Source organism: Ixodes scapularis, unplaced genomic scaffold (assembly GCF_016920785.2).
Source record: "Ixodes scapularis isolate PalLabHiFi unplaced genomic scaffold, ASM1692078v2 PGA_scaffold4__175_contigs__length_147842914, whole genome shotgun sequence".
Lineage (NCBI taxonomy): Eukaryota > Metazoa > Arthropoda > Arachnida > Ixodida > Ixodidae > Ixodes > Ixodes scapularis.
In genome coordinates this window covers 70,270,546-70,293,869 of record NW_024609879.1, presented here as the reverse complement: position 1 = coordinate 70,293,869, position 23,324 = coordinate 70,270,546, and the positions used below count along the sequence as shown (strand labels likewise).

The following is a 23,324-nucleotide window of genomic DNA, read 5'->3' as shown; positions in this document are numbered from 1 at the left end:
TCTTTCTCTTACAATAACAACCAAACCTTCGCTCCTGAAATAGAAAGGTTAAATCTAAGCACGTTAACGTGCCTGTCGTTTATAAAAATGCTGCACAGAGCTTTTATGAATTGCAGCATGAAATTTATCTTTATTAAGCGCATGTATGCCGCGTTAGAAGACTATCAACTTATTTTTACTCCTAGCTTTACCTTCAGGGCAAGGATTAGCTCCGTGATCTGTGGACATTTGCATCTCAGTACTTGCCTGACCGGAAGAGAAAGGGCGCTGACGCGCTCGCCGCCATTAAATTGCTTCAACTTCGGTGGCTTCGGTTTCAACGTGCGAGGGGCCGTGTTGCGATATTATGTAGTTTTTGCTTAATTTTTTAGATACAAATGTTTCCCTTCTAGAACTCCACCAATAAAACAGCGGTACAAAGCCAGTTTGAGGACTAGGAGGTTGTTTTAAGTCTAATTGGCAGTTTTCTTCTTTTTATTTTCGTTTTTTACGAACATTTTTTAATATTTTATTATGGTCGGTGGTGAAACAACTGAAGTGATATACGGCGAAGATTGCCGTCGTCTACGGCCGTACCCGACAATACAAATTTTCAAAAAATAAACTAATGAGAAGACTAATACATGAATGTGAAGGTACTGGTCGACAACTTGATTAGCAGTGTGCTGAATAGGGTAGAACAGATGAACTCGCGAGTTTACTACTGTCTGGTTTTCTTGAACACCCAACCTTTAGTTACCTTCGCACACTGAGCTGTTTGTATAATGACGCAGATGATTTATATATAAAAGAAACAAGTGTTATTGTCTGATGATGTTCTATTAAGAGAAAACCAAACTATCGGAAAAATACTTTGACAGTTCGACCTAGGCCAAGCAGAAATTTTTGTTAATTGACAACCCTGCTAAAGTATTAATAAATGGCATTTCACAATATTGGCCCTAGGAAATAAACTTTTTATACAAACATTTTCCTACTCAAGACAGGCTATAGTGACAGGCCCTTCTAATAAGTGACATTTTTGTTCCAAAAATATGACCAAATAATGTTAAAGGGCGCGGGAGAATTCCCTTGGAACGTTTGGCTGAATTATAACGCTAGGCGCACCCTTCATGAGCCAGTGTGAACAAATCATTATTTGTTTGAACAGATGCGCTTTGTAAATTTCGACGTCATCAGCCACTGAATGGACACCGATGTTCGCCATCAACAACGCTGGACTTGGGTGATATTTACGCAGGCTGTTTTTTTTTCGGCGTCATATATTACATACCCCAAGCAATGGCAAGAGTTAAAGCAGCCTATGCAGAATTGTTGCGCCCCACCCCCCCCCCAAACAAAAACCACATAAAAGCGTCGTCATTACTGCTCATGCGCCGAGCACATCCGCTTTCTGGATTGGCTAATAGAGACGACGCCATTTATTCGATATTATATTCTAAAACTGGCTACTCATAAGCTGTGTGTGGCAGTTTCTTACGCGGGAAGTCCAAACCTTTCTGTTAAAATAAATGATTTGACTGAATTGGTTATCTACATACAATAAATAAATCACTTGAAGGACTGCCGAAATGGGATCGATCATAGCGTACAATTTTGAAACTTCATAATTAAACTGACTTCTGAACCGCCTTTTCTGTGGCTCTTTAGAATCTTCAGAAATGTCCGTCGACTGTAAATTCACAAAGGTTATTGCTATTTTTAAATCAGGTGATTCCAATAACCCGTCCAACTATAGGCCGATTTCTCATACAAGTATTATTTGCAAAATAATGAACACGTCATCTACTCTCAATTTATATACTATCTAAACGATAACAGCTATCTTTCTGCCAATCAGCATGGCTTTCGTGAAACCCTTTCGTGCGAAACTTAGCTATTCGAATTTGTGACGCACTTGCATGACAGTTTTAACGCCTCCTCTAACACCGATGCAATCTTCGTTAATTTCGCTAAGGCCTCCGACACTGTCCCTCATGAACGATGATTACAGAAACTTTGAATTCTAAACTTTAGCGACGACGCTATCAATTGTACTTCAGAGCGCAGCTCTTACGCGCCCGTTTCCGGCTCGAGCGGCGTTGGCGTCACCGTCGGCGTCGGCGTAACCGCGTGGAGCATTACGGCAAATGTCCCATATTGCACCGCGCGGAGAGGAGGAGGGCGAGGAGGACGAGGGAGAGGGAAGGAGAGGGGGGAGGAGGAAGGAGGAGGAGGCGGGGGAGGAGGAGGAGAGGGTGAATGAGGACGACGAGGGGAGGGAGGAGGAAGAAGGGGAGGATGAGGAGAGGGGGAGGAGGAGGGAAAGAGGGGGGAGGGATGACGAGAAGGAGAGGAGGGAAGGGGAGGGGGGATGAGGTGGAGAGGAGGGGAGCAGCTTGAGGGATGAGGGGAGAGAGAGGTGAAGGAAAGGGGAGGAGGAGGGGAGGAGGAGTATCAGGGAGGATGAGGGGAGGAGGAGGTGAAGGAGGAGGGGAGGAGGAGTATTGGGGAGGATGAGGAGGAGAGAGGAGGGGTATACCCTCCCCTCAGTACCCTTCCCTCCTCCTCCCCAAAAGCTGCGCTCTAATTCGGTGTTACAGGGTGTGGTAAACATCTTTAATTTTTTCTTATTTTCTAGCTAATCGCGAGCTGTCTGTGTCAATAGACGATACCTCATTTCATCAATATCAGTAAAATATGGTGTACCACAGGGCAGCGTCCTAGTACCTTGGCTTTTTCTGGCTTACATTAATGACCTACCTCCGTTAATTTCGCCATCCGTAAGAATTTGTGTCGTGTTATACCGGCGCATTTTCTATCCCAGTGACTCGGAAATCCTTCAACGAGACAGATATTTTGAAGGAATGGTGCCTAACATTGTAAAAGATTATTCATATCGCGAAAACAAATGTTCCCTATTGAAAATCGCTCTGATGGGACTTCAGGACTTTTTTAAAGGGTGTGAAGGGGGCTTCATGAATTTTTGAGATGTTTAAAGGGGGCACCGATATTTCCTGGTGGGTTCACTGGCCCCGTCAGAGGCTCTCCTGAAATGTCTAAAGTGCCCTTTACAATGCCTTGAAATGTCTGAAAGCCTGTCAAGAACTTTTCTAATGGGGTCGGGAAAACCTTTAGGCTTCTTGAGATGTCTGTGGGCAAAGGCCTAGGTGGAGAGAAGACATTTCGCAGAATTAATTAACATAGCTGCTTACTGTACGCTACGGGGGAAAAATAAGTATTTGGAGTATGCCGATCGTGTGTGTGTATGGTCAGATTTTTATTAATGCTCTTTTATCAAACACGAGTGGGCTCCTGGACCCGTCTGTCACCGCCCGGGTGTTCGGTCGCCAAAGAGGCCACTGAGGGCGACCGCCCCATGTGGAGAATTGACGAGCCGCGGGCCGAGTGGTGTTGGCCGAGCGGCGTTTCGAGGCAAACGCAATCCTGTCCGCTCGAGGCAAAATCCGTGCAACCATGCATGAAAAAAAAAAAAGCCGAGAGCATTGCGCGCTTTCCAGGAACAGGGACGCACACGGGAGCGACTCGTTCCGGGAACCGGTCCCTCCACGGGGGACTGTCCCCAAAAAGCAATCCACACTGCGCCTCTCTCCGCCCAGCTATGTGGAAAGGGTGCAGGGCTGCCAGGCCAGCGGTCGGTGGGAGAGAGTGGTGTGTGCAAGCGGGGGAGGCCAGCCGCCAGCTCTGTGAGGTTCCGGTTATCCCACGAGCCGGGATGTTTGGAGCGGACCAATTTCCTCCAGGAAGGTGAGCATGCATGGTTTTAAGGGCTCGCCCCTTGGTCTGTTTTGATCCGTGCAGTTTCTTTCTTGGTACCGCAGGTGAACCATAGTTCGGCGCAGGCCACGTTCAGCACCGCTCGAGCGCCATTGTGTTCCGCGCATTCAAGGAGATGGAGGCCGGTGTCGGCTTACTCGCGGCAAGGCCTGGCAGTCGGGGTCAGCTTCCCAGCGCATGTTGTGCCTGCGCACCGGGATTATGGCACTATGGGTGTTGAGATGGTAGATGACGGCCGCTGTCCGAATTTGTTTCTTGCGCCTCTTCGTCCGTCCGACTTCAGACCAGCGAGCGAAAAATACGCCGAAGACGCCGGCACGATGTCATCATGGACGAAACCGTGACTGTGCTCGGGATTTCTCAACGGCGGCGGCTGCTGCTTATGAGTTCATGGTTTTCGCTAAACGTGCTTACTGAGACTGTGTATGTGTCCGTGAGGTGCACCTGCTCGGTTTTATTAGCTGAACTACCGTACATCAGCAATATACCCAGCGGCATTGTGAGTACTTTGAAAGGTATTTTTCTTCGTGATAAAGAAGTCAGTTGTCCCTGTTTGATGTGATCTCTTTCGTCTACAGCTCCTGGCGCCGGGTTTGAACAAGCATTCCTTTTTATCACCTTTTTGAGTTATAACATACATGTAAAACTGAATGTCGGCTATAAATTTTCACTAATGTTTTGAACTGCAATTTGTCTGTGGTTCACAGTCATTTGGGCGTCTCAAGGGTTGATGGGCTAAAGGGTCTGACGGGTTGAAGGGCTGTGGGGCTAAAGGATTTTTCTATGGGGTATCCTTGAAGGGTTTTCCTGTAGGGTATTTTTGAAGGGTTTTGAAGGCCTGTGAGGTCCCATAATCCTCCAAGACTGATGGGCCCTTTAGAAATATTTTCAATAGGGTTGCCTCTTTCAATCGCTCAGAAACATATATTCCACCCTACTCTTTCAAATCTGTTCCTATTTCACCTGTCCCCTCTTACAAATACCTCGGTATCGCTTTCACGGAGAATCTGTCTGAGAATACTTACACTGATAGCATAATTAACAATCCTATAGAACTCTCGGTTTTCTTCGGAGGCACCTTTGCCAAGCCCGACAGGATGTAAAGCTATTGTGGCATACAAAACTCTCGTCTGAACTAAACTTAAATATGCCAGCACGATAAGGGACCTTTCCCTGTCTTACCTGATCAACATACTAGAATAAGTTCAAAACAGGGCAGCCCGATTCATTCATCGTAACTATTCTTTCAGAAGCAGCGTGTTCAAACTTAAGGAACTTTCAAGCCTAACTTCCCTCGCTGCACGTCGCAAACTCTTTTCTCTTCCTCTTTTTATAAGATATAATATAATATGCCACCTTTCATGCTGATGCACCGCAAGCCTTCTTTTACACTTCTCTACATCATGATCATTCCCTAAAGGTGAGCCAATATTCGGTCTCACTAATAAATTTATATCTATTAGGTACGTGTCCGTTTGAACTCCGGGGCCTGGCGGGCTTTCTTGCACCCTCTGTGGGACATTTGAGAAGAATCTGCAAAATTCGAAGGTCGGAGTACTGGCAACAGGCTCGGTTTTTTAAGGACTGTTTGTGGGCTGAATGTGGTGTCACAGGGGACACCCTGCAGAGCCAGCGTAGACTTTTGTTTTTCTTTCAGAAGAGCAAGTCCCTGAATAACCTCACTGAGTTTTTGTGGCAACAAGTCAGACCACCTCTTCCAAAAATGGCGAAGGTTAATCCCACTAATGGTTGATATACGACATGTGGCGAGGTGGAGATTCTACCTGACATTGGCAAAACACTAAGTCTTGGACCGAAGTTTAGCGTCGAACCTTCACTACTCCCTCCAAAGCTGCTTACCTTGTCTCGGAGGGTGGCGGACAGAACCAGACTTGTACCGTACGCATTACAAGTAATCAAATTACTTGTAATCGATTACTTTTTGGAGTAATTTTGTAATCAGTTGATTACTTTTATTAGGCAGTAATCACAAGAGTAATCTGATTACTTTTTGAAGTAATAAAATTACTTGTAACCGTTACAATTTGTCCACGGGACCCCCCCCCCCCCCCGGGCACACGCCTTTTTTTTTATGAAATGAAAAAAATAAAATTAGCTTTTTTTTTTCTTTTTTTTTTCGAACAGAAAAAAATAAAGATTTTTGCGGAGCTGTAGGAAACGAGGTCAATCTCTTTCTATGCAAAGTTCCTGTGAAATGTCCGTTTTCTTTTTTTTTTCTTTTTTTTTTAGCTGGGACTGGGAGTGGAAAGCCCCAGGGAAGCCACAGTGCGTAACAAAGGCCTTTCAGGGCGAAGTTTGAGGAAGCAGAATGTAGCTTTGTGAGTCCTTCGTTCAAACTAGCCCCCTCACGCCTACACACACAGAAATAAAAAAATTAAAAAATCCTGCTTAGGGTACCTACTCGCAGCCTGTAGGAGAACCAGAACCGAAGAATGCCTAAAGCGGAGGCAAATTATAACAAAGGCAGTTGAAATATTTTCCCATTTCCCCTACGTGGTCTTTGTGACAAGCAATGTTTCGAGTTGAGAAGTGGTCGGGGCGATCTCTTCCGCTAATGGATACTACATATGATTTGTCTCAAATCCTACAGCTGCTGCTCTTTTGTATAACATGCGAGCTCATCCACATGTGAATAATAAAATGAGCGACGCAAACTTTCAGCGACAACCCTTGCTCAAGCTTAACAAGATCTAGAACCCCCTCCGCTCCCCCCCCCCCCCCCCGCACACACACACACACTGGCGAACGCCCAAATCATTAAACGTCTTCAAACGAATTATATGCTTGTGTCCGCATTGTGGAGGTGCAACGACCACGAAGGGGTAGCCAGTTTTTCTTCTTCAATACTTGCGCAAATGTGAAATATAGGTTGGAAGTAGTTCATTGTTATGAGCGCTAAAGATGTCTAAAGTAATCGGAAAAGTAACGATTACTTCTTTAAGTAATGTCCAATTACTTTTGCCGTCGAGTAATCAAGTAATCTAATCGAATACTTTTTAGCCAAGAGTAATAGTAATTGTAATCGATTACTTTTTTTTAGTAACGTGTACAAGACTGGACAGAACCAATCAAGATGTTAAACCCCGTTGTATGTCACAAAGTGTGGATTGCCTTGTAGGAATGCGCCGTCCGCAGGTTCATGATCAGATCCAGCTGGTCAACTATCTAACTGATAACCGAATGCGTGTTCTTGAGGCAGATAAAGAAGGAACCTTTTTGCTTATGCCGGAAGGTATTACAATGAAAAAGCGTGCGCTGCTGTGAAAAAGAACTTTTGCCTTGAACAGGCTGTTCCAAACAACGTACGCAGGGCAGCATGCGATTATGAAAAAGGCTGTCGTTGAACCAGCTTGCTGGGAAGATTCAAAAAGCGGAAGGTTTGCATCTTGAACTTATTCTTCAGTGCAAAGGCGCACAAGAACACCTGCCTTTTCCGTGCCATGGTCACCGAGCGAGGTACCTGGCAGCGACAAGTGTCAGCGTATCTACAGAAACACCTGTCATATCTGCAACTCCAAGACCCTTTCTTGGTTTGAAATTCGGAGGAAGTTGTGGAAACTTTGAAGGCAAATCAGTATGGCAGCTATAGTGTCTTTAGTATAGGCGTTCAAGGCCTTTTTTATTCACTCTCCAATGATGTCTTACTTGATTCTGTAAATTTATGCATTGAGGGCAACGATGAACTATTCTTCCAAACCTCGAGCGGTGTTTCTACTGAGTGCTTTCTAGAACTACTTCAATTTTATCTCAATTCTACGTTCATATAATGGCATAACGAAGTTTTTCTAAAAATCTCTGGATTATGCATAGGGTCGTCAGCAGTGCGTGTCCTCAGTGATATTTGTCTTGCCAGAGTTGATTGTGCCATTGAACATGCCCTTGGACCTCATGTGAAAAAAGTGTTCTGGTAGGTTGATGACTTACTACTTTTGCTTGACAGTCGCCTGGGGAAAGATCTAGTCACCTGCGTTATGGACATTTTTTACAAGTGTAGCTTTGGTTTTAGATTCACGTATGGAGAGCCCAAGCAAGGTGTCTTGCAATTTTTAAACCTATCGCTTTCATTTTGCACCAACCATTTATGCTGGCCCTTCTCCCCACGTTCAAAAAAAGGTATATTACATTACTCGTCAGCACACTCATATATTGTTAAAAAGGGTATAGCTTTTTCATGTCTAGGATGAGCCCTAAAGAGTCTTGTCGTAACATTAATGACAGCTTCAAGGCTCAGCTCAAGAGACTCCGGTCTTCCGGGTTCCGTTGGCAGGTGTTAAAAGAAGTTGTGCGAATCATGGTTAAAAAATGAAAGGGAGAGGAAGGTAGTAAGCGCAATGTTGAGAAGGATCGGTTGGTAGTTGTTCCATGCTTGCACAAGGTATCGCATAACTTAAAACAAGTCACTCAAAGCTATCAAGTTCCAGTTGTTTCTTCGGTGCCTCAAAAAATGGCGCGGATTTGTTCAAAGGTGCACTTGAATTTGGAGAAAGTATCTCGAATGAAATGTAAAAAGAAAGACGCTCTACAGTTGTGCCCTGTAGCTCGCGCGTGCTATACAGCATACCCTTGACATGTGGTAGAAGGAACGTGGGACAGACAGGACGATGTATTAATGATAGGCTAAGTGAACATGAGCTGTCTATGAAGTCGACGGGGGGGGGGGGGGGGGACTTGCCTTTGCACGGTCATTCCTGTGCATATATTCCTGATCTGGCCGGCACCGCTACAGTAGGTTGATATAAGGAAAAAATTCTCCAGAGAAATTTACGAGGCGTATATTATACAAGGTCTTGGGAAAAACTGCGGAAACTAGCCTTCTGTTACTCTATCTATAAAGAAAGTTTCGTTTTTAAACGCTTCGATACACTAAAACAATTGCCCCACGCCCTAGAGTTGTCGTGCCATGAGCACGTGCCTGTTGGTTATATGTCATCTTCTTTCTTTTTCTCTTCTGGATGAAATATTCACTTGTGAGTTCAGCGTCCTTTTTATCGCCTGTATTCTTCTACAGTTTCCTCACGTTTTTCGCTGACTTTAATCATGTTTAATGCTTACCAAGTAGCCCAGCTCACCACCCTTCTACTGAACAGCAGAAGTTGTGCATGGTATTACGTAATGCAGTTGGGTAGAAGATATAAGTACCGGACTACACTTTATGGAGTGAAGCAATGAACTGCGGTGAAATCCGACAGAAAACACGGATACGAAGTATTCACCAGGGTGCGGAGGGGAGAGCAGAGCAACGAGTTGGCCCGTACGAAAATGTCAGACCGGAATGGTTCCAGTTCGGGTCCGCGGGGTTCTAAACTTGTGGACAGTTCCGATCAGCGCGATTCTGGGTGAAACCAGTCGGATCCAGTGAGACGCAACGCACTGGAATCGCACCGTGATCGGTGAATCCGATCCGCTCCCCTTGTTCCAGTAGGGTCTGCTCCAACGAGGTCTGCTCCCAGCCAGCGGGCGCGCATATGCGTGACTAGAGGAGGGCAAGGAGGGGAGGGAGGGGTGGTGGAGGTGTTGGCGGAGAACTTCCGCGGTCTCTCGCATGTCACGTGCTATGGCGAATTCAGGTGGTCAATCGCCGGCGAGAACGAGCCGGCGGAACCGGCAACAAGAAACGCGCCGGCGGCACACCACGTGACCCTCACTACCCGAACACGAAACGCCAGGCGGTGGCAGTTTACTTCGCCTCTTGCCCGCGCGACACCGCTAGCGAGAGCCTGTCGCCGCCGTCACCCATGTCCTAACGACTTGGATTGACTCTCGTAGCGGCTGCTAGAGTGACTTCAGATCAGTTTCGCTCTTTCGTTCATTTTTTTTTCTCACTGACCTTCTCTCCCATGTCGGAAGTGACGACACCGGATACAGTGTGGCGCCTACTCGCCCGGCCGTTCGGAGCTCGGGCAGAAAAAGCGCCGGAAAGTTGCCCGTGCTTGCCGGAGAACCACCCCCCCGAACGGTGCGCGCCGGCCGGAAACTGACCACGCGAACTCTATTGCCGCTTTCCCGGCAAAATAAGTTGCCGACGATTGACCACCCGAATTCGCCATCAGAGACACGCGCATCCGGTATGCGTGCGCTGCGAGCGGGCGTTTTCCGCGCGCGCTTCTGGCTTTGTCAGGGGAACGCAGCTCCCGGCGTTCGGAGAAATACCGTAGAGGCCAGCACCGTCGTGCATATGATTATGGTAACAGTACCCCTACAAACGCGTGGCGTTGGTGGCGTCGTGGCGTTTTGTCGCGTGGGGAGCAACGGGAGCAACGGTCATTAGGGAGTTTTCGTAGACCGCGTTTCGCCCTCCGCTAAGCCCTCCGCAACGAAGCAGCCGCTACTGCGCCGGCGCGCCGATGGCCTTGACTGTAGAGTTCCGGCTAGCGCATCTGGTTGCGGAGAGCGTTGCGGGAGAGCGGAAACGATCTACGAAAACTCCCTATTATCTCGTCCGTTTCTGATGCGCCGGACTCGAAGGAGTTCTGTGGCCCTACGGTGACGGCGGTGACAGCCAAGGTCGCGAAGACGGGTCGGCAGGGAGCAACGGTCACTGACTCGTCGGTTTCGGATGCGCCGGACTCGGCGAGGTTCTACTGGTTTTACGGTGACGGCACAGACGGGTCGGCAGTATCGGTCGGCTAGTTTTGGTTTGTGTGAAGAAAGTCACGGTGGCGCGTCTGGCCACAGACGGAGTGTGAATCATGCCTGGAAGGTACTGCTCTGCGAGATAGTGCGGCTATTCTAAGAAGACGCCAAATGTTTCTCTGATGCTGTTCGCAAAAGATCACAGGTATGCTATTGGTTCGGAAGTTCTTCACTTTGCTATTGCGAAGTATGGTGAACGTAAGTTCTTAGTATATGTTATTATTATTAATTTAAGGTACGAGAGATGGGCATCGTACACCAATTAGCCAAAAAATCACAAGAAAACAAAAGAGCGCTATCTCTGTTTAGCTCATTTTTCGGCGGACGTATTTATAAACAAAAGCGCTTAAAAAACAACGCCGTGCCTTAACTTTACGGTTTACCCTTTTGGCATTTGACTGAGCAAAACTAGAGCTTGAGATAAGACTGTTTTCAATTTTTCTTCCGTCCCGTTTTTTTTTTTCTTAAGAAATGGTTGAGAACAGCCATGTCTTAAAAAACGTTTTTCTTTTCAACGGAAGGAAAAAAAAGCTTTTTTGGTCAGCAAAAAGTGTCGTCCTTGTATGTAACTTTTAATTGAGTTGGAAAATGCACCGCCTAATTAACCCCTTCGTGTTTTTTTTAAGATTTATTTGCAAGGGTCTGGAATATCGTGCTATATAAATCAGTGTAATAATCTGTAAATTTGTGTTTATTTGCTGTGCCTTGTGGTATGTACATAATTCAGTGCTATCATTTCTGTGTTACCATGTTCACGAAAAAAAAAAAAAAACATTGAAATACACGTGAATAAAAACCTGCATCTGTTTCTTTATGCACGAAAAAAAATTACACACACCACACATATATATATAAATATAAACGGATACAAGGGGAAAAAAAGTGGAGAAAGGGAAGCGAACGGGCGCAAACCATCAGGGCCACCCGTTCGCCACAGAACACTGGCTAGGTGGCGCGAGTCAACGCCCGATTCAAAGGAGCCAGCTGTATAAGTCTATCCGCCCATCCTCCGCATTACTTTGACTACTTGCGCCCCTAGCGGCAGGCGTGGTGCATACATTAAGTTGGTCCCTGCAAAACTCTCTCCTTCCGTCCACCTTCTTTTTACTTAAGAATACTGTCAGCCTCCACTTGAAGGCTATTACACGAGAGGTAACAACAATATATATACAGTCGTATCAAAAATTTGAACTCTATACATATGTACGTTATAGAACAAGACTGTTATACAATTTTTAATTGAAGACAACATGAACCATATCGCCACACTTTGTAAAAAGAAGTGAAATGGAAAAAAAGGAAAAACGCCCTTTTTATTTATTGCTGGGTAAATATCTTTTCTAAATAAAACATATAAAATAGCGCAACAGAAACAAGGACAAGAAGTAAACAGGACAGGCGCTAACTTTCAACTAGTTTTATTCTGGAAAATCGAACACATATATACACACGACAAGCAAAGCAGCACCACGTAAAAGTTGATTAAATTTTCACCCGATCATTCAAAAACTGAAATTCATTACAATGAAGAATAATAGAAGTGTCGCTGACACATGCCGTCCCACTTTTTTTGATAAAGAAAGCTTCCAACAGCTCTCGAGCGACCGTCTCTCGGCTTCTTCCTAGTATCCGCATCTGCTGAAGTCGCGGAACACAGCCACACGTGTTGCAATGTATAGGCAAATGCGAGCCATATTTATTTTTTACTGATAAAGCGTGCTCCCGTGCTCGGTCATTGATGCACCGCCCCGTCTGGCCAATGTATACCTTTCCACAAGTCAAGGGGATTTCGTAGACCACACCCACTGTGCAGTCCACGTAAGGGGTGACGTGTTTTTTGTCACACGGTGCTTTTGCCTCCTCATCAGAGATGCGGGCGCACAACCCAGCCAACTTCTTTGGGGCAGAGAATACAACTGGAACATCGTACTTGGTTGCAACTTTCTTCAGATTGTGGGCAACCTTGTGTATGTACGGAATGACCTCTGGTCTTTTTGTTCTCTGCCTCGTTGGGACCTTTCTTTTCAACCCCTTCATTTTTTGTAAGGCGGTCTCCGCCACAGAAACCAAGACCGAACACGGGAAGCCAGCTAATTCCAGTCTAGAAATTTGGTATTTAAAACTAGCATCCGCCTGATGATCACAAGACTTCAGCAGTGCAGACTCCAGGCACGAAGTTGCAATCGCTCTCTTAACAGTCTTTGAATGCGCTGAATCAAAAGGAAGTAACTCTTTCCGCGCGCGAGGTCGATACATCCAGCACACACGTCGTTCGTTGATGGTGATGTTAATATCTAAAAACTGCAAATGATTGTTGTCAGGAAGCTCATGAGTAAAAATTAAACCTTTCCCATGTTGTTCAAAAGCTGACAGAATACTTTGTACTGTATCACAGTGCGTCACAGGGGTGTTAGTTTTTAAAAGTACAAGAAAATCGTCCACGTATCTAAAAACCTTAAGAACATTGTCGGCGTCTAAAATACGATTCAATTCACGATCAACAGCGGACAAAAAAATGTTACAAATCACCGGAGCGACGCATGACCCAATACAAATGCCTTTGCGCTGGATAAACACTTTGTCATCGAACGACACAAACGTGCTACTCAGATAAAATTCCAGTAATGCCAGGAAGCTGTCCAGAGGAATACCAGAAGACCCGATGACAGAGCGGTACATTTCTTCATGCGGCACTGAATAAAACAAATCCTCTACATCAATAGAAAAAGCGTAACCAACAGAATTGTTACTTCTTAATTCTTCAATCACGTCCAACGAGTTCCTGGTCGCGAAGGGGTCATTCACAGTAAGCCCATTAAGGTGTTTTAGCAGATATTTGCTGACCTCCTGTTGCCAAGTACCTTTCTCACTAACAATACTTCGGAACGGAAAACCCTCCTTATGCGTCTTCACATTAAAAAAAGCCTTTAAAGTAACGTTTTTCGAATCGCCGACAGCTTTTGCCAATTTTTGCAGCTCTAGGCTCTTACACAAAGAAACAGCAGTCTTCTTTACCTTTAGCGGTTTGACGTCAGCCAGGGCAAAGTTCTTCATGACGGCCTTTTCTGCACAGTCCTTGAAAATATCAGACGGCATAACGACGAAGCCGCCCTCTTTGTCCGCTTGTAAGAGTCGAAGACCTTTTTCCCTGAAAAAAATCACCACACTGTCAGTCGATTCCCTGCCTCGGCGAGAACTCCTGGTCATCGTTCGCAGAAGACAGTCAGCACCATCAAGAAGACATCGTTCACGGTCTTCCTGCTCCGCCTTGTTGGACATTCGGCGATTAAGAGCAAGAAGCTCATGGGCTGGAATATTTGGCTCGGTGCTGAATTTCGGTCCTTTCTTGAGGGCTGAGGATATTTGAGCTGGAATGCTGGTGTCGCCCAGCACGATCAAACCATCCGGGGCTGTTGCCTTTTTCTCGGCTGTCCTGGGCACACGAAGAAGGGTGCAATGCCACCAAAACTCTGTAGTTTGCGCGGCTAGACGTCGAAAGGAACGAAAGTTGCCCTCAGCCACACAGTCAGTGTAATACGTGTAGCACAGGACACGCAACAAGTCATAGAAGAGCCGGACTTGGCGCCAGAGTTCAGACCTCAGTATCTTGGAAATTCGCTTGACGTGGCCGAAGGACGGTCTGACGAATCCAAGAAACATAGATACTTCCGCGGGTACCAGTCCTTTCCTCAAGCAAAACGAGATGAGTCTTGCACGACAAGTAGCAAAGGCGATATGGCTGACCAGACACGAAGCTGATTCACTAAACGTAGAACATAAAAAAAAAAAAAAAAATGTCCAACAAGGCGGAGCAGGAAGACCGTGAACGATGTCTTCTTGATGGTGCTGACTGTCTTCTGCGAACGATGACCAGGAGTTCTCGCCGAGGCAGGGAATCGACTGACAGTGTGGTGACTTTTTTCAGGGAAAAAGGTCTTCGACTCTTACAAGCGGACAAAGAGGGCGGCTTCGTCGTTATGCCGTCTGATATTTTCAAGGACTGTGCAGAAAAGGCCGTCATGAAGAACTTTGCCCTGGCTGACGTCAAACCGCTAAAGGTAAAGAAGACTGCTGTTTCTTTGTGTAAGAGCCTAGAGCTGCAAAAATTGGCAAAAGCTGTCGGCGATTCGAAAAACGTTACTTTAAAGGCTTTTTTTAATGTGAAGACGCATAAGGAGGGTTTTCCGTTCCGAAGTATTGTTAGTGAGAAAGGTACTTGGCAACAGGAGGTCAGCAAATATCTGCTAAAACACCTTAATGGGCTTACTGTGAATGACCCCTTCGCGACCAGGAACTCGTTGGACGTGATTGAAGAATTAAGAAGTAACAATTCTGTTGGTTACGCTTTTTCTATTGATGTAGAGGATTTGTTTTATTCAGTGCCGCATGAAGAAATTTACCGCTCTGTCATCGGGTGTATCGAAGCAAGTGGCGTGGTGGCTTTCCAGAATGCTTCTGGTATTCCTCTGGACAGCTTCATGGCATTACTGGAATTTTATCTGAGTAGCACGTTTGTGTCGTTCGATGACAAACTGTTTATCCAGCGCAAAGGCATTTGTATTGGGTCATGCGTCGCTCCGGTGATTTGTAACATTTTTTTGTCCGCTGTTGATCGTGAATTGAATCGTATTTTAGACGCCGACAATGTTCTTAAGGTTTTTAGATACGTGGACGATTTTCTTGTACTTTTAAAAACTAACACCCCTGTGACGCACTGTGATACAGTACAAAGTATTCTGTCAGCTTTTGAACAACATGGGAAAGGTTTAATTTTTACTCATGAGCTTCCTGACAACAATCATTTGCAGTTTTTAGATATTAACATCACCATCAACGAACGACGTGTGTGCTGGATGTATCGACCTCGCGCGCGGAAAGAGTTACTTCCTTTTGATTCAGCGCATTCAAAGACTGTTAAGAGAGCGATTGCAACTTCGTGCCTGGAGTCAGCACTGCTGAAGTCTTGTGATCATCAGGCGGATGCTAGTTTTAAATACCAAATTTCTAGACTGGAATTAGCTGGCTTCCCGTGTTCGGTCTTGGTTTCTGTGGCGGAGACCGCCTTACAAAAAATGAAGGGGTTGAAAAGAAAGGTCCCAACGAGGCAGAGAACAAAAAGACCAGAGGTCATTCCGTACATACACAAGGTTGCCCACAATCTGAAGAAAGTTGCAACCAAGTACGATGTTCCAGTTGTATTCTCTGCCCCAAAGAAGTTGGCTGGGTTGTGCGCCCGCATCTCTGATGAGGAGGCAAAAGCACCGTGTGACAAAAAACACGTCACCCCTTACGTGGACTGCACAGTGGGTGTGGTCTACGAAATCCCCTTGACTTGTGGAAAGGTATACATTGGCCAGACGGGGCGGTGCATCAATGACCGAGCACGGGAGCACGCTTTATCAGTAAAAAATAAATATGGCTCGCATTTGCCTATACATTGCAACACGTGTGGCTGTGTTCCGCGACTTCAGCAGATGCGGATACTAGGAAGAAGCCGAGAGACGGTCGCTCGAGAGCTATTGGAAGCTTTCTTTATCAAAAAAAGTGGGACGGCATGTGTCAGCGACACTTCTATTATTCTTCATTGTAATGAATTTCAGTTTTTGAATGATCGGGTGAAAATTTAATCAACTTTTACGTGGTGCTGCTTTGCTTGTCGTGTGTATATATGTGTTCGATTTTCCAGAATAAAACTAGTTGAAAGTTAGCGCCTGTCCTGTTTACTTCTTGTCCTTGTTTCTGTTGCGCTATTTTATATGTTTTACTAAGATGAACCAACTAGCCCAACAACGTACCTTACTAAACTATATTTCTTCTACAGTGGGCCCTTTTTTATGTTCTACGTTTAGTGAATCAGCTTCGTGTCTGGTCAGCCATATCGCCTTTGCTACTTGTCGTGCAAGACTCATCTCGTTTTGCTTGAGGAAAGGACTGGTACCCGCGGAAGTATCTATGTTTTTTGGATTCGTCAGACCGTCCTTCGGCCACGTCAAGCGAATTTCCAAGATACTGAGGTCTGAACTCTGGCGCCAAGTCCGGCTCTTCTATGACTTGTTGCGTGTCCTGTGCTACACGTATTACACTGACTGTGTGGCTGAGGGCAACTTTCGTTCCTTTCGACGTCTAGCCGCGCAAACTACAGAGTTTTGGTGGCATTGCACCCTTCTTCGTGTGCCCAGGACAGCCGAGAAAAAGGCAACAGCCCCGGATGGTTTGATCGTGCTGGGCGACACCAGCATTCCAGCTCAAATATCCTCAGCCCTCAAGAAAGGACCGAAATTCAGCACCGAGCCAAATATTCCAGCCCATGAGCTTCTTGCTCTTAATCGCCGAATGTCCAACAAGGCGGAGCAGGAAGACCGTGAACGATGTCTTCTTGATGGTGCTGACTGTCTTCTGCGAACGATGACCAGGAGTTCTCGCCGAGGCAGGGAATCGACTGACAGTGTGGTGACTTTTTTCAGGGAAAAAGGTCTTCGACTCTTACAAGATGACAAAGAGGGCGGCTTCGTCGTTATGCCGTCTGATATTTTCAAGGACTGTGCAGAAAAGGCCGTCATGAAGAACTTTGCCCTGGCTGACGTCAAACCGCTAAAGGTAAAGAAGACTGCTGTTTCTTTGTGTAAGAGCCTAGAGCTGCAAAAATTGGCAAAAGCTGTCGGCGATTCGAAAAACGTTACTTTAAAGGCTTTTTTTAATGTGAAGACGCATAAGGAGGGTTTTCCGTTCCGAAGTATTGTTAGTGAGAAAGGTACTTGGCAACAGGAGGTCAGCAAATATCTGCTAAAACACCTTAATGGGCTTACTGTGAATGACCCCTTCGCGACCAGGAACTCGTTGGACGTGATTGAAGAATTAAGAAGTAACAATTCTGTTGGTTACGCTTTTTCTATTGATGTAGAGGATTTGTTTTATTCAGTGCCGCATGAAGAAATGTACCGCTCTGTCATCGGGTGTATCGAAGCAAGTGGCGTGGTGGCTTTCCAGAATGCTTCTGGTATTCCTCTGGACAGCTTCATGGCATTACTGGAATTTTATCTGAGTAGCACGTTTGTGTCGTTCGATGACAAAGTGTTTATCCAGCGCAAAGGCATTTGTATTGGGTCATGCGTCGCTCCGGTGATTTGTAACATTTTTTTGTCCGCTGTTGATCGTGAATTGAATCGTATTTTAGACGCCGACAATGTTCTTAAGGTTTTTAGATACGTGGACGATTTTCTTGTACTTTTAAAAACTAACACCCCTGTGACGCACTGTGATACAGTACAAAGTATTCTGTCAGCTTTTGAACAACATGGGAAAGGTTTAATTTTTACTCATGAGCTTCCTGACAACAATCATTTGCAGTTTTTAGATATTAACATCACCATCAACGAACGACGTGTGTGCTGGATGTATCGACCTCGCGCGCAGAAAGAGTTACTTCCTTTTGATTCAGCGCATTCAAAGACTGTTAAGAGAGCGATTGCAACTTCGTGCCTGGAGTCTGCACTGCTGAAGTCTTGTGATCATCAGGCGGATGCTAGTTTTAAATACCAAATTTCTAGACTGGAATTAGCTGGCTTCCCGTGTTCGGTCTTGGTTTCTGTGGCGGAGACCGCCTTACAAAAAATGAAGGGGTTGAAAAGAAAGGTCCCAACGAGGCAGAGAACAAAAAGACCAGAGGTCATTCCGTACATACACAAGGTTGCCCACAATCTGAAGAAAGTTGCAACCAAGTACGATGTTCCAGTTGTATTCTCTGCCCCAAAGAAGTTGGCTGGGTTGTGCGCCCGCATCTCTGATGAGGAGGCAAAAGCACCGTGTGACAAAAAACACGTCACCCCTTACGTGGACTGCACAGTGGGTGTGGTCTACGAAATCCCCTTGACTTGTGGAAAGGTATGCATTGGCCAGACGGGGCGGTGCATCAATGACCGAGCACGGGAGCACGCTTTATCAGTAAAAAATAAATATGGCTCGCATTTGCCTATACATTGCAACACGTGTGGCTGTGTTCCGCGACTTCAGCAGATGCGGATACTAGGAAGAAGCCGAGAGACGGTCGCTCGAGAGCTATTGGAAGCTTTCTTTATCAAAAAAAGTGGGACGGCATGTGTCAGCGACACTTCTATTATTCTTCATTGTAATGAATTTCAGTTTTTGAATGATCGGGTGAAAATTTAATCAACTTTTACGTGGTGCTGCTTTGCTTGTCGTGTGTATATATGTGTTCGATTTTCCAGAATAAAACTAGTTGAAAGTTAGCGCCTGTCCTGTTTACTTCTTGTCCTTGTTTCTGTTGCGCTATTTTATATGTTTTACTAAGATGAACCAACTAGCCCAACAACGTACCTTACTATCTTTTCTAAAGAAGACTCGAATTGGGACATATTTGCAGAATTAATGACATAATCTGGAAGTTGGTTCCAGTCTTCAATTGTTTGCACAAAGAATGAATATTTAAAAACGTCTATCCTACTATTATACGGTTGGATTGTTTTATTGTGATTTAATCTGTGCGATCGTTTATATGTTTCATTTAAATATAGTTCAGGTTCAATGTTTAAGTGATTGTTATACAACGCAAATAAGAACTTTAGCCGCGCTATTCTCCGTCTAGTTTCTAATGATTGAAGTCCACACTGCCTAAGCATTTCACTCACAGAGTCTGCTCGTTTTTATTTATTAAGAATGAAACGTGCAGCCTGCCTTTGAATTCTTTCTAGTCTATTGATGTCTACTTTTTTGTTTGGACTTCATACAATGCTGGCGTACTCTAAAATAGGACGGATCATTGTCTTATAAGCTGTGATTTTGGCATGACTAGTTGCATGTTTTAACTTTCGTTTAAAAAAGCACAAACTTCGATAGGCAGAGGAGTAGACATTATCTATATGGGTGCGCCATTGCAAATCGTGTGAGATCACCACACCAAGGTACTTAAAACTGTTTACAACACTCAAATTAACATTGCCTATATTATAACAAAATTTCAAAACGCTTTTTTTGTTCGTTATATGGATATATGTCGACTTACGAAAATTTATTTGCATTTGCCAGTCCTCACACCATTGCCTTAGATTTTCCAGGTTCCTATTCAGAGCTAATTGATCATTAGTATTGTTTATGACAGAGTAAAGAAGGCAATCATCTGCAAAAAGTTTCAGTTTTACTGGTTCTGCAATATGCGTAGCTATATCATTTATATATATCAAAAACAATAATGGTTCTAAGACTGAGCCCTGTGGGACTCCTGAGGTTACAGATAGAGGTGGAGATATGTTTCCATTTATCTCAACTTTTTTACTCCGATTTGACAGGTATGCTTCCATCCAGTTAACGATTTTATCACACAACCCTATCTTTTTTAATTTGAATAATAATTTTTTGTGAGGTATGCGGTCGAATCCTTTTGAAAAGTCTATACAAATTACATCGATCTGTTCCTTATTATTTACAGATAAAGAAAAATCATGAAACGTTTCAACAAGCTGCGTTACGGTTGTCAAACCATTTCGAAAGCCATGCTGATGAGAGTATAACGTCTTTCGCTCCTCTAAAAAAGTAAATATATATTTTGAAATGACGTGCTCCATCACTTTACAGCAAACGCTGGTCAATGAAATAGGTCGGTAGTTTTCTATCGTAAAGCGGCTTCCTCCTTTAAACACAGGGACGACACGTGCGGATAACCAGTCTTGAGGGAGTGACTCCGTTTGTAATGATTTATTGAAGATAATTTTTAAATAAAAAGATAGCCACTCTGCATATAGCTTTAAGAATTCATTCGGTATTTTATCCGGGCCTGTTGATTTTTTTTTGTATCCAGTGACAATAGCTTAGCAAATATTCCGGACTGGCTTATCTCTATTTCTGGCGCACTCGTTTCGATATCAGAATGAAAGGCCTCATCGAGATTTTGTACCTCGTGGGCTGAAAAGACTGATTGGAAAAACACGTTAAACCGATCTGCCATTTCTGCACTGTCAGTAATGACCACATCGTTTTCAACAATCTGCTCGATCATTTCCCTCTTTCCTTTTAAAGGCCGGTCCGCAAGCAGAGAGAAGGAACCGGACCCTCACTTTCCTTCTCGCCACTGGGAAAGGAGGAAATTGCCTCTCGTTTCCTCTTCGCCATTTTCCGATTTTTTTTTTTTTTTTTTACAAGTTTGGTGTGGATTAAATGAAAGCTTCAAGGATTTGAGAAGATTATCCAGAAGCCAGCCGGCACACCTGCGACAAGGAGCTGAACCAACCGAGTAGCTGTTTTGAGCGAGCTTGGCACTTGCTCTTCCCAACGAGTTGCATTGGCTCTTTTTTAGCATTGGTTTGGAAGACAATTCTTTACTGTTGTGAGAGCACAAATGCCTTGTTCTGCTCAAAGAAGTAGTCATTGAAGTATCAAATTTAATATAAATATCTGATTTGGCATCTTTCGTTGTTTAGGCGGATTCATGGCGACAACGGGAAGTACGAGCGGCGTTTTCTGTATATCAGGGATGGCGCTCCATAGACCAGTGGTTCTGAATCATCATGGTTCGTAAACCGGCAGAGGTGACGGAGGATCCCGTCCGTAGTGGGTCTAGTACTTTTCGGTGTAGAGCGTTTTTCTGTAGGGCATTTCGGTGCGGACTTTTTGGTGCACAGACATTTCAGTGTACGGACTTGTTGCTGCAAAGACTTTTCGGTGCGCGGATATTTCGGTGCACGGACATTTTATGCATGGACATTCGACGCTATGGTTTGCTCGCCGGTATCTCTTTTCCAACGTACGCAGACACGCTTCACATCGCGTTTGTGCGTTCAGTTGATAGAGATAGTCTGCTCTATAAGGTTTTGGCTTTATTATTGGTCCTGCGTGTAGGAAACGACCCAAACAGCAAGACGTTTGAAGTTGTTTGTGTATTCAGAACGATTTTGAATATCTTCAGATGCGCCTTCTCCGCGTAATCGCATAGCTCCGATTGTTAATAATAAATTGTGATAACCTCGCACGACGAAAAAAAACAAAAAAAACAATGTAATTATCACTTGTAACTCATTAGGGAATAAAGTAGGCGTGTGCGGGTACAAAATAAGTGTAATCAAATCAAATATCGATTTGAATCAAGTAAACAAGCCGAATTTGGTGAATGCTAAATCTATTTTATTTGGTATCAAATGTTTGCTCATTCTCGTACGCAAAAAAAAAAAAACAGTGACCACAGATCATACACAGAGTATGATCTGTGGTCAACGTCTCCTTCCATGCCGTAATGATGTCGCCGGACGTAAAGAACTGCCTTACAATCGTGCTTATAAAGGACGAATTTTTTTCACGACTAGACATTTTTCTAAAAAAGACCTCCGAGTTACGCAATTGCGGTTTGTGCCTTATCCGTAGTCATCAAAAACACCAAATCATTCATTTTTAAAGAGATGTAGTGGACGTGAAGTGGCTCACGGCGTCCTAAAAAGCTTAATTAGGACGCGAATCGTGTTACCGCAATCTTTTCGGCCACCGCAGTCCTCGGCCCTTCTACAGTGGCGTTGTCACAGCGATGCGCATGATTTGTCGCTTTGGCTTCATGGCGTTAGGGTGTGCCACGAGGAGATGGAGCCCATATAAAATCAGAACTATATTTTCGCGCCCAAATTAGGAGGACGCCGTATAATAGTGTACGCGCGTTACATCTTTTAAAGAATGGACGGTTTGGTGGCTTGCGATTATGGCCAACAACTTCCTAAATACAAGATGCCGTTTTCTTTTCTAATTAAAAGGTTAATTAGCAAATTTTAGGCAATCGGTCGGTTTTAGTTGCGTTCGTTATTGAACCTAATTCTCGCCTAGTCGTATAGCTCACCTACACAAACCGCAATGGTGCCAATTTTCACTAGACTATTTGGTGGCTTTCGATTACGCCCAACAACTTTATAAATCAGCTATTCCGTTTCCTTTTATAATCAAAAAGGTCATTAAGAAATGTTAGGTAATCAGTCGGTTTTTGTTGCGTTCTTTCTTGAACCCAATCTTCGCCTGGCCGTATAGCTCACATCCACAAAACGTTAATTTCCACGTTTTTTTCTAATATCTAGTAGGTGAAAAAAAAAAAAACACAATAAACGTTGTATATAAAACAGAGGGAAGTTCTTTTCTGATATAAATAAAGCGTGGGGCACGCTCTTGCATGCATCTCTTTTTTTTTTCCGGCCTATAAAGACAAATCTTGGGACATTCGAAATTGAGTTTATGATGGGGAGGGCGCTTTATCACGGGATATTTTGTCATGTTTCATAAGCTTTATTACTAGTCAGAAGGAAGCCACGCAAGCGGTATATCACGTTGCAAACAGCTAATCGGGTGTTTCTCAAGCAGCTCTAGAACTTTCCAATTGACATTTTGGTTCCTAATACATCTAAAAAAGTTTGGTACTTAGTCCTAAACATTTAATTTATTAGGCATAATTAAAATGCTGCAACTCTCGCAAGACGTCTGCCCAAAACATAAAGTTGGTTTCATTGGCGTAAAGTGGCTGCATCTTTTATTTTTATGCTTGGTCTTTAAAGATTCGTGAAAAGCATTCGCGACCTTATCTGTCAAGCCGCGTATGCGGACAGCGCGGCCTCCTCGGCAAGTTGTTCCCTTATCCAAGACGACAATGAATAAAAGGTACGATCAAAATCTTAATGCCTGAAGAAAGCGCAAGTTTAAATAATTCTAAGGGTGTCAGTTGATTTCATTTCTACTATATTCAAATTTCAACACTCGTCGCGGGCAGCATGAAAGGAAGCACTGCACTCTTGGCGGAAACCAGTGCCCAGTCAACGGTCCTACACTCAAACACGCATCACCACCCGACCTGTTTGAAAAATAAATAATTTCCAGTACTTTTGGTAGAAAAGGCGAATATTCTACTGAGCGTGATATTT

At 44.5% G+C, this 23,324-nt stretch overlaps 1 protein-coding gene across 1 annotated transcript in view; it reads right to left on the bottom strand.

The window, feature by feature from the left end:
- The window catches only part of LOC121837786, an 89,060-nt gene that overhangs the window by 14,710 nt on the left and 51,026 nt on the right, over window positions 1–23,324 (bottom strand). The gene's annotated exons all lie outside the window — the stretch shown is intronic.